Source organism: Dermacentor albipictus, chromosome 9 (assembly GCF_038994185.2).
Source record: "Dermacentor albipictus isolate Rhodes 1998 colony chromosome 9, USDA_Dalb.pri_finalv2, whole genome shotgun sequence".
NCBI classification, from domain to species: domain Eukaryota; kingdom Metazoa; phylum Arthropoda; class Arachnida; order Ixodida; family Ixodidae; genus Dermacentor; species Dermacentor albipictus.
Window position 1 is genome coordinate 3,921,532 of NC_091829.1, and position 11,722 is coordinate 3,933,253.

General features: G+C 48.4%; 1 long non-coding RNA gene across 1 annotated transcript; it reads right to left on the reverse strand.

Annotated features, from left to right (window-relative positions):
* Positions 1 to 217: 217 nt before the first annotated feature.
* Positions 218 to 2,548, reverse strand: LOC135906140 (uncharacterized). The gene is made up of 3 exons (XR_010565649.1): positions 2,419 to 2,548; positions 1,475 to 1,586; positions 218 to 1,291 (listed from the first exon to the last, which is right to left on the reverse strand). It is a non-coding gene; the product is annotated as an uncharacterized lncRNA (long non-coding RNA).
* Between the last annotated feature and the right edge of the window lie 9,174 nt (positions 2,549 to 11,722).

Below are 11,722 nucleotides of genomic sequence, written 5' to 3' on the forward strand. Positions count from 1 at the left end.
AAGCAATCAGGTGACGCAGGCATCTGCTGCCGCAACCAACACAGCGACATAGACTACCCGGCATTTTAGCGTTAACTCCTTTCCAACATGCACATTTATTTTCTTTCGAGGGCCTCTAATGTGTGGCTCACACTTTGTGTCCCACTTTGTCTCAATGTGGACAAGTCGCTTTTGTGGGCATCACCTTTAGCAGCCATTTTTGCAGGCCTTTTCAACCATACGGCTATCAACTTCATACACTTCGAACCATGTAAGCACATATGCTGGTCTCCGTTTTAAGCAAATCATGGCGGAGGTAGGCCACAAGCACAATTTTCCCATGGCTGCAGCAGGCAAGAACGAATGGGGAGCACCGGTTACGGTGTGTGTATACTGGGAGTCTATGTCGTTTTGCCGACTGCAGGAGCAAATGCTTACCTCGAGGGACTGCTTACCAATGCAACTGACCAGGCACCCACATCCGAGAAACGTAACACAGTTACCACAACCAAGTGGGGCAGCAAAACCAGATTCTGTAATCAATCACTTCAGTGTAGCTTGCGCAAAGACCCAGGCTATCGAGGAAGAAGAGCAATCATCAACGAGACTAGGAATATGGAAAATGAGAAAGCTTGCATTCAAGAGAGAAGCCACTGTGCTCTGCAGGCTTTGAAGGCTAAAAACATCAAGAAAAGTAAAATGGTGCATAGCACATAGTGCATAGGTTAATTAATGCAAGACACATGCAGATGCTGCATCAGTTATTTCAGGAGAGCATGACAACATACACTAGAAGATACTGCTACAGATATGTTAGGCTACTAGACAGTGACTGGTATTAAGTATCACCGAAGAATCGGTTGATCTTTATGTTTGGATGAGGATGAAAGAACTCTAACAAAAATGGGCAAAGAAAAAGCTTGCATTTATAGAAGAAAAATTACACATGGCACAAACGGAATTGACATGGCTAGGAAGCTGATTAAGGGCAAACTGATGGAATTCACTCTTTTGGCCAGCGTCGTCCGTGCTTGGCCGGATGTTGCAGGTGCATCTGAAGACGAAGAATTTCTAGAAAGTCCTTTTTGAGTTACCTGGATGACTCAGCCAAATGTCCGTGCTGGTGGAATGGTGGCTGAAGCTCTTTTCAGTCTTAACACAGTCCTCTGCAGACTTGATATCTCATCCATATTTTTCTGCATGCGCTTCTTTGTTTGTGGTGTAAAAGCCTTGCAAATTCGGCTCCAGCCCCTTCCTGTTGGTGCAGATAGGAGCTCCTGTGATGACCAAGCTTATGTGCTTGGCATAGACTCTGTTGGGGCAGAACGGCGACACATGAGATACAGCACAGATTAGCCAAACTCATATGTTTTCTTTTATGTTCGAACCAATTATACAGAACCATAAATATGAACAAACATTCATATCTGCTGCAAACAGCAAGCCAATACAGCATATATCAAACATATTTATTTCTGAGCCATGTATTGTTTACCTTGTAGTAGTAGCCAACGTCCACACAACGACCTTGTTGTAGCAGGCAGCAGCTTCTGTTTAGTGCGTGGAGTGTGTTGCTTTATACTGGTGCCGTCCTCATTACTGCATGTCTGGAGCAGAAATTTTGACTGAATCAGAAATTGAAAAAGCAAAATTTTGCAATATGAAATGCAAAAAGGTGTGACATATATATTGTAATGGTTTGCGACTACAGAACACATGCAAATGTATGCTGTCTGTTCTGGGGTGCTTAAGCAGCATGTTAAATAAATATTGCTATTGTCCATAAAATTGATGTCTGCCTAACTATGCATGTCAACAGCTTAAGTATTATTAAGATCACAAATGAGAACATTTGTGCGTTCATTTATACACTAGAAGATATCACACTGCTGGTTCCACAAGCAAATGCATGAACGTCATGAAGCTATTAGAACTGATGCATTATTTTCATGCACGAACGTGATGCACCGCTTCACTACTGCAAAAATAAATGCCCTACGGTAAACCAAACTGAACAGCAAGAACATTTGGAACCAACAAGTACGAAATATGAGTGAATTATCATGCTTTCAACTGTTTAATACATTAAATTCTATACTTTCACTTCATTTTACCAAAGGATTATTCGGTTTTGTGGACGAAAGAAGTTGCCGGCGGACTCGAAAAAAAAGTTTCATATGTATATTCATAAGGCTACTCAGTCACCTACGACCACGGCTACAATAAGATGAAAAAGGAGACGCGCGTTCCGATATCGCTCTTTCCTGGTTGTGTATGTATAACGACGGCCTCGCAAGTAAAGGTTTATTTAGGAAACGGCAACTGAGATTCTGACTGCCCATATGTAATGCAGGATCTAGTTCGTTAACTTGTGCCCGCCTGGAAGTTAATGCGACGGATGTTATATAACGATTCAAGCAGCGGTGTTAAACGACTCACCGTTATTGCCGTTGTCAGCCGCAGCAAAATCCAGCTCCCGTTTCGATGCAGACGTGTTCCGAATGGCTCACGACCGAAACCCAACTTTCGGGCTTACATGTCCGCTTGCAAACGCGTAACGTCACCCCAAGTTAAATAACGCGAGACATCGAAGCGCAAGAAATTAGTTTCAGAAACAAAGAAGCAACCAGTCTGAGTGTACGAACGAATGAATCCGTGCCGCCATGCACTCGAAAATACCGCTAAAAATTTTGAAGCTGCCAGAGGTCACGTGAAAGATCGATGATGCTGAACGCTATTTGCGGTTATAATAACAGAGAAACAATAAACTTACTAACAAAGAGTACAATATCAAATTAGCAATGATAAATTTGCCCCGTTTTTTTATGTAACAAAAATGCTTCGGTAATTGTAAAAGAAAGTTTGTAAAATAAAATTGCGCTTATTACGACGCCTCTACCGGGAAATGTTAGAACTAACGTAAGCATCCCGAAGTGATGTTACTACGCTTTCTTTGTTAGCAGCGGCGCGCAGTCGATTTTTTCGCCCTCTGTGGCCATTTGTTGAACTTGAGAGTGTGCTACCCCTCTTATACCACAGTGAGATGTTTTCATCAAGCGGCCGTGCCACAGCACCAAAATTGCGTACAAAAATCCCTCACGTGACCTGGTCCTGTGCCTAGGGACAGGATTGTTTAGAGACTTTTGAGAAGGCGCGATGGTGACGCCATGCCGTGGCGCCATGTGGAGCGTTGAATCAGGCCCCGCACCATGGAGGAAGGGGAGAGGCCCTACCCTGCCGCGTGTTTCTACAAAATTCAATTTTGTAGGAAACTGAATAATTATTCTAGCCTAGCGCTCGACCGCTGCGCCACCATGCGCCGCTCGCGTGTACCACGTTTCTAGGTACTTTTTAGAGCGCAGCTCTTTGGCGTCCGTTCCTGGGTTTCGCGTCGGCGTTGTCGTCGGCCTCGTAACCTGCTCCGCCGCCGCGCATGCGCGCTGTCGGCTCTCCGGGCGAGGGAGGATGATGGAAGGGAGGAGGAGAGACTGTGGAGGAGGGCTGGCTACACAAATGGCTCTTTGGCGTCCGTTCCTGGGTTTCGCGTCGTCGTCGGCGTTGTCGTCGGCCTCGTAACCAGCTCCGCCCCCCTTTCATCCCCCCAGCGCTAGCAGCGACCGACTGATACCGCTTTCGTGAGTCCGCTACCGCACTCACGAAAGACGTCGTGCACTTCCTGCAACTCGCATTAACCGTCCATCGATCCACACCGATGTTAGTAGTGGGGGACTTTAATGTTGACATAAAGACAAACAGCAATTTCCTAACACTTATGCGGGAGAACATCCCGTTCCTCTCGCTCGTAACGCGTCCCACGGCTGTGACAACCTCGCGAGGCACTTGTATAGATCTCGTCTTTGAGAATCAAGCATTGGTGTACCAAGTCGAACATATATCAGTCTATTTCTCCGACCACAAAGCTTCCTTCATGACTGTCAAGAACTGTTAGTGGAGTCTTTGTTAAAGGAATACGTGTGAAAAATAAAAAAAAAATTCTGTGATAGCGCATACATGTGTTGCTCGATTTCTTTGCCTCAATCTATCGAAAAGGTGAAACAGCTTATTTGCTGCGCTCAAATTTCGCATTAGGAAGTAACGTAATCGTCGGTAATTTTTTTCCCAAAGCTTCACGGCGAGCGCTCTAGATCCTTGTAGGTACTTGGTAGGACTAGGGAGATGTTATGCCTGGGCGCACAATGTGCAATGTGATAAGAAGTTGGTCGTGGTGTGCGAGGCGCTTCGATCTACAAAAGCTGGGATAATCGTGGGGCATGGAGGGTTCCTCGCACCATCAGCCACATCATCACTGCGCTCAAGCTTCCTTTCCTTATTGACATCACTATATCTCTTCCAGCAGAAACAATAGCAATGCACTGGCGCCATACACGACGCATATTAAACGTCCAGGTAGTAAAAAAAACAATCTCGCAGAAACTCCTCTGGGAGTTAGACTATGCGTAAGCAGCGTAAGCATTGTGCCACTAGCTTGTCTCCGCGCAGCCAGGTGTCATCAACCGATGTTATGTAACTTGATTATAGGCCATTACTAACGACAGCTCAGTGGCGACACGAACTGGTGCCGACGGCGGCGCAAGGAGTTGGAGGTCCGAGGTGCGCTGATGACCGTTCCGATCATTTTATAAGCCGTTATCGCTCTTCAGCGCCTTATTAATCCGCGTGAAACCATTGGAGAATTTTAGTGTGTCCGGTATTCCGCTAAACGGGGGTAGTATGGGCGGATTGCCGGATGGGCGGGAGCAACGTGAGCGGCCGGAGCGATGCAGCCATGTGCAGCCGCCTTGTTGGCGTAGAGCTCAACCAGACAAACAGAGCTAAAATTAAGCTACTATATTCTGCTTCGCTGCTAGCTGGTGCAAATTTTTGGCAGTAATTGTCCACACGATTACGCCGCTGTCCAAAATTTACACCAGCGGCTAAGTAGAATATAGCAATTGGCTCCGTGTTTGTGTGGTTGAGCTTTGCGCCACCAATCTGGCCGCTCACGTTTACGACCCGTTCACCCGGCAAACCGCCCGCGCTTGCCGGAATACTGGACGCCCTAAAATTCTCTATTATGTAGCCATGAACGAAGAGACGCGGGCCCGCTTAACTTCAAACCGATCTCCGAAAGTTGCCGAATAAGGCGTTAACTGAGAGCTACGCCAGCCCTGTGTTTTCGCCGCTTCATTGCCGTTGAAGCGGAAGGCAGCGCAAAGGCAAATTCGCTGTCGTCGTATTACGGGATCGGACGAAGGGGCGGTTTTCTCTTTGGGTAAGCATACAATTGCTGAAGCATTCAGAATTAAAATTTACCTACACCGCCTAAACTCCGCGAATGCGGGCTGGCCCGAACACACCGCGCGCCCTGGCACAGCCAGGGACGCAAAACCAAGGGTATAGTGTACTAGAATAATCTAGTACACTATAACCAAGGGCACGTTGCAAGTGCTAGGCGGCGCCCTCGCTTTCCGACCCCTAGCGCCATCTGACGAATAGTCGCGCGAATGTGGTAGGATTACTCGCGGCGTCAGCAGCCCGCGCTGCGTGTTTGGCGTCCTGTCAAACGGTAGCCATGGCGCGAAACAGCGTGCCGATATTAATTTTAACCGGGTTTCGGTAATTACAAGATCTTCATAGCTATTTTCGTGAAAAGAATTTAGAGAAAGGAAGTCGTCTATTTGAAGTGGGGCACGTCTACGACGCGAGGGAAGTGTTGAACTCGCGCTGATCGGAAGTGACTGCTAGGTTTATATTCCGCAAACGAAAAATAATGCACCAGCGAGATGCGTGAAGCTCAGCGTAAGTTACTTCGTTATCTACGGTGTGGACGCGTGAAATTACAGGCGACATTGATTCTTGAAGATCGGCGACAGCAGACAAATCCTAGCGGGGAGCTGCGATTGAAGTCTCCCCCCGTCAACCGTCCATCAAATACATCCGTGATTACAGTAAGGCTGACTTCGCGAGCATAAACTCCGACCTGGAACACTTTTTCACCACCTTTCAAGCGTCCATGGCTACCAGATCCGTGAACGAAAATTGGTGTCTTTTTAAGCACAAAATCTTATCGCTCATAGATGCCTACGTCCCACTCGATCATCTGCATTCGCGGGGATTCCACAAAGCCATGGTATTCTAACTCGCTGCGTAAGCTATCACGAAAAAAGAAGCGCCTCTTCCGTAATGCCAATAACTCCGGATCCCCTGCAACATGGGAAAAATACTTCAGCATCCTTCGCGAATACACTAGATTATTGCGGTCATCCAAAAGAAAATTCTACAGTCACGATCTTCTAGAAATATTGCGTGTTAACCCCAAGAAATTTTGGAATTTGCTACAGCCCAACAAAAACAGCTCCTATAACATATCTTTACAAAGACTAGACGGCACAGACGTTCCGCTTTGCGAGCGATCAGACGCGATGAACTCCTACTTCACCTCAGTTTTCACCCACGAGCCAGCGGATAAGAGCATTATTTTGCCGAGCCTAAATTTTATTCCAATGCCACCCGTAACCATCACATCTGAGGGAATTTCAAAGCTCATTGATAACCTCAAGCCGTCCACTTCACCCGGACCTGATAACATTCCTGCTAAAATACTTAGAGGCACGAAACATTTCACAAGCCAAATCCTGCAGCTCATCTTCACGCAGTCCCTCAATACCAGTCAAATTCCGGATGACTGGAAATCAAGCAAGGTTGTGCCAATTTTTAAGAGCGGCGACCGCGCTGACCCTTCTAATTATCGCCCCATTTCCCTAACATGCATCTCATGTAAGCTCTTCGAACATATACTCTACTCCCATATTGCTAATCACCTCGATCACAATTCTTTCTTCTTCCCCAAGCAGCATGGTTTCAGAGCAGGCTTCTCGTGCGAAACCCAACTTTTCGAATTTACAACCGATCTTCACCTTAATTTAGATTCTTCATTCCAAACAGACGCCATCTACTTAGATTTTTCAAAAGCATTTGACCGCGTTCCTCACCAACGTCTATTGTGTAAACTTGCATGCTTATCACTCGACCCTCTTATCTTATCCTGGATTCGCTGCTTTTTAACTAACCGCTCACAGTTCACAGTCATCGCCAGCCATGCGTCTAAAACTACTGACGTTATCTCTGGAGTTCCCCAGGGTTCCGTCCTTGCTCCGCTTCTCTTCCTAATTTTCATCAACGACCTGCCATCTGGGATTTCGTCATCCGTCCGTCTTTTTGCGGACGATTGCGTCATTTATCGCCGCATCTCCGATAATACCGACCAGGAATCATTACAAGACGACCTAAACAAAATCCAGAAATGGTGTTCTGATTGGCTAATGCAGCTTAATATTTCAAAATGTAAATACATGCACATTTCTCGTAAACTTTCCACTACCCTTTTCCCGTACTCGCTGAACTCCACGGCGCTATCAGTAACAAACTCATACAGGTACCTAGGAGTCGAAATAACTAACAAGCTAACTTGGGTGGACCATATCACCAAACTCTGCGCAAACACTTCCAGAACACTTGGTTTCATCCGAAGATCTCTGGCTATGTCCCCTCCATCCATCAGGCAATTAGCATACGAAACATACGTCCGCTCTAAAATGGAGTATGCCTCAGCCATATGGAACCCTCACCAGGTTTACTTGAGTCAGTCGCTCGAAGCCATTCAGAACCGGGCAGCCCGCTTCATAACTTCCCAGTACTCACCCTGGCACAGCGTTACCGACATAAAATTGACTCTCGGACTCGAACCTCTAGCACTCCGCCGAAAACTGGCAATGCTCTGTCTTTTTCATAAACTATACTTTAACTTTCCTGCACTGCGCGAGAACTTATTACATGCTCCGATACGCTCATCTCGCCGTTTGTTTAACTCCCTTATTAGTATACAGCGTTTGCATGGTTCTTCCAACGCCTTCAATAAATCCTTCCTCCCCATCGCCATAAAAGAATGGAACAATCTTCCCGAAACCGTGGTTTTAGAGTCAAATCCCTCCAAATTTAGACAGTTACTATCAGACCATTTCAACCCAAAATAGCCACTTTTCCTCGCGTTTCCTCTCCCAGCAATCCGTCTTGCTTGTAATCGCCTATTTTTCCTTTTCTTATTTCTTGCCACTTATGTTTAGCATGTTCCACATTTACGTGTACTTTTTTTATTTATCTATTGCTACTCAGTTTTGAGATATTTTCATTGTTCTGTTTATACCTGATGTATTCTACAGTTTATTATTTACTTTTCTATTGCCTTTGTTTGCTTTTTTTTTTCTTTTGAGCTGATGTATGGCACTTTCACATCGATGTTTCCCCCCCCCCCCTTATGTAATGTCCCCGAAGGGACCCTTAAGGGAATAATAAATGATGATGATGATGATGATTGCCGTGCTGGCATCGCGGGGAAGTGCAAGGACGCCGCGGTAGTTTCCCTGTACATACAGGACGGCAAATACGAATCCAAAACATCTCATCCAAGAACGTGGGCCGTATACGAACGACTCGTAAGACCTACCAGAGGTATTCTAACGTTGCTCTCCCCAAACACAAAAAAAGGGGTTGAACTTACCAGTTGTGTACGCTGGGAAAATATTTTTGCCCAAGTTACTGGAAGTGCGATACTTTTATCTCGCGATTTCTCAGTGCGTGCAAAGGAGGTTCCAAAACCACGTTGTCAAAAATTTTGGCGATCTCAACTGCCCCTTCGTTGACATACTGGGCGCAGAAGGGTGTAGGCCAGCTCAGCCGGCTGCAACCCCTACTCAAATCTCTCGGCAAGCCCTAGCGCTGTTTGAATGGGACAGGATTGGGAAAGAGTTCCGCAGCTTTACTGCGGTACAGTGTGGGAACAAACTACTTTGTTTGCTGCCTACCCTGGTACGCACTGCAGGCAGTGGTGTAGCAACGGGGGGGGGGGGGGGGGGGGAGGTTGTCATATACGTCTGGAGACACACGGAAATTGTTGATATTGTCACGTGGTCATGACGTCAAAGGGAGGTTGTCATATACGTCTGGAGACACACGGAAATTGTTGATATTGTCACGTGGTCATGACGTCAAAGAACACAGTAGCAATACTGTGAAAGGCAAAAGTAGCTTTTATTGGGCGAACCTGTGCCCACAAAACAGGCTACACTTTAAGCACAACGAGAGCGGCGAACACAGTCGGCGATCGTCGAAAATCTGATCAGCGGGTCAAGCGCGTCGGCTTTTATAGAGCAGTCGTCGAATGTTCCAGACTAATCGTTCGGACCCGCGTGCCTTCCACAAAGTTCTACACCATTCGCGTTACGCGATGAAATCAGATAACACAAGGTTCGGCGACAATAGACAGCCGGGTAGAAGCATCGATAACTTTCCAGAAACGTCGGATACGTCCCTCGCTGTGCGATTACAGTTGTTAAGCGGCGAAACGTGGTCGCCCGATAAAGATAAGTACACGTGTAAATACCCCCCTCTTAAAAAGCATCGACCCGATGCTGCAAACAAACGAAGGTAATAAACAAAAGCACTCGTAGCAAAGAAAAGAACAAAAAAATTACCGACGATTACGTTACTTCCTAATGCGAAATTTGAGCGCAGCAAATAAGCTGTTTCACCTTTTCGATAGATTGAGGCAAAGAAATCGAGCAACACATGTATGCGCTATCACAGAATTTTTTTTTTATTTTTCACACGTATTCCTTTAACAAAGACTCCACTAACAGTTCTTGACAGTCATGAAGGAAGCTTTGTGGTCTCTGCTCTGGCAGCTCGTTTAGCAGCAGCAGCAGCAGCAGCAGCAGCAGCAGACGGAGGACTTCCATCGGTCGTCTCGCTCATGGCTCAGAAAGAACTGGCAGATAATTTCGCAGTGGCGAACGGCAGCGGCAATTTCGGCTCGGGCGGTGCACATATACAGATCCGCCGCCACCGATCTGGCTCTCTGATTGCCACCGCACAGGGCGAACGGCAGCGGCAATTTCGGCTCGGGCGGTGCACATATACAGATCCGCCGCCACCGATCTGGCTCTCTGATTGCCACCGCACAGGGGTTGCATTGGAGGAGGAGCGAAGAAAGGAATTAAGTTCGAGCCGGTGCTTTGACAACCGGAGACTCGCAGGAAGAGGGGGGAGGGGGGCGGCGTGTACACCCAGCGGCAAACGATGGGGGCAGAAGCGCGCGCAGCAAGCGGACAACACGATAAAGGGAGGAGGGAAGAGATAGCAGCGACTGACTGATGCCGCTGACGCCGATAGTGAGTCAACCCCAGCTGCGGAGTTGGTTTCAGGGACAACGTCGCCGATGCCGACACAAACAATATGATACCCTCGCTTCCGCAGCGCTAAGAACCAGGTCTAGCGGTGGGAAGGTGGTCACGTATTCGTCGACGTGCCGGGGCCTACGTGAAATAACCGGCGCGTCGGCAACTGAAGAGCACCCTATCCGCCACACAAGAACAGGGGGGGGGGGGGGGGGACCCTTTCCTCCTCTTTCTGCATGGCGGCGACGGTGTTCTATGCAGTCACGTTATCTTGACTCTCTAGCGGCGTCAGCGGCATCCAGCGGTATCAGTCGGTCGCTGCTAGCGCTGGGGGGATGAAAGGGGGGCGGAGCTGGTTACGAGGCCGACGACAACGCCGACGACGACGCGAAACCCAGGAACGGACGCCAAAGAGCTGCGCTCTAAAATGGCGAAGTTCGTCAGCGTCCGTAAAAGGGTTTAAGGCGCACCACGTGGACCACTTCAGATCGTGCGCGGCGCCGCTGTGAATGCGAAATGCCGTCTGGCACGACCTCATAGTCCAGAGCGCCAATACGTCGGATGACCTTGTAGGGTCCGAAATAGCGTCGGAGTAGTTTCTCACTGAGTCCTCGTCGGCGTATCGGGGTCCAGACCCAAACACGGTCGCCAGGTTGGTACTCGACGAAGCGTCGTCGGAGGTTGTAGTGTCGGCTGTCGGTCCTCTGCTGGCTCTTGATTCGCAGGCGGGCGAGCTGTCGGGCTTCTTCGGCGCGCTGGAGATAGCTAGCGACGTCACCATTCTCTTCGTCAGTTACGTGCGGCAGCATGGCGACAAGCGTCGTCGTTGGGTTCCTGCCGTAAACCAGCTTAAACGGCGTGATCTGTGTTGTTTCTTGCACCGCCGTGTTGTACGCAAAGGTTACGTACGGCAGGACCGCATCCCACGTCTTGTGTTCGACGTCGACGTACTACATTGCTAGCATGTCGGCGAGGGTCTTGTTCAGGCGCTCCGTGAGACCATTCGTCTGCGGCTGGTAGGCTAGTTGTCCTCCTGTGGCTTGTCTGCCTATACTGCAGAATGGCTTGGGTGAGCTCCGCTGTAAAAGCCGTTCCTCTGTCGGTGATGAGGACTTCTGGGGCACCATGTCGCAGCAGGATGTTCTCCACGAAAAATTTCGCCACTTCGGCTGCGCTGCCTTTTGGTAGAGCTTTAGTTTCAGCAAAACGGGTGAGATAGTCCACTTATTCCCGGATGTTGGTATCGGAAACGGCCCCAACAAATCCATACCAATCTGCTGGAATGGTCGGCGAGGAGGTTCGATAGGCTGTAGCAATCCTGCTGGCTTTGTCGGTGGTGTCTTGCGTCGTTGACAGTCTCGGCATGTCTTAACGTAACGGGCGACGTCGGCGGTCAGACGCGGCCAGTAATACCTCTCCTGTATTCTCGACAGCGTCCGGGAGAATCCGAGGTGCCCAGCGGTTGGATCGTCGTGTAGGGCGTGCAGTATTTCTGGACGCAGCGCTGACGG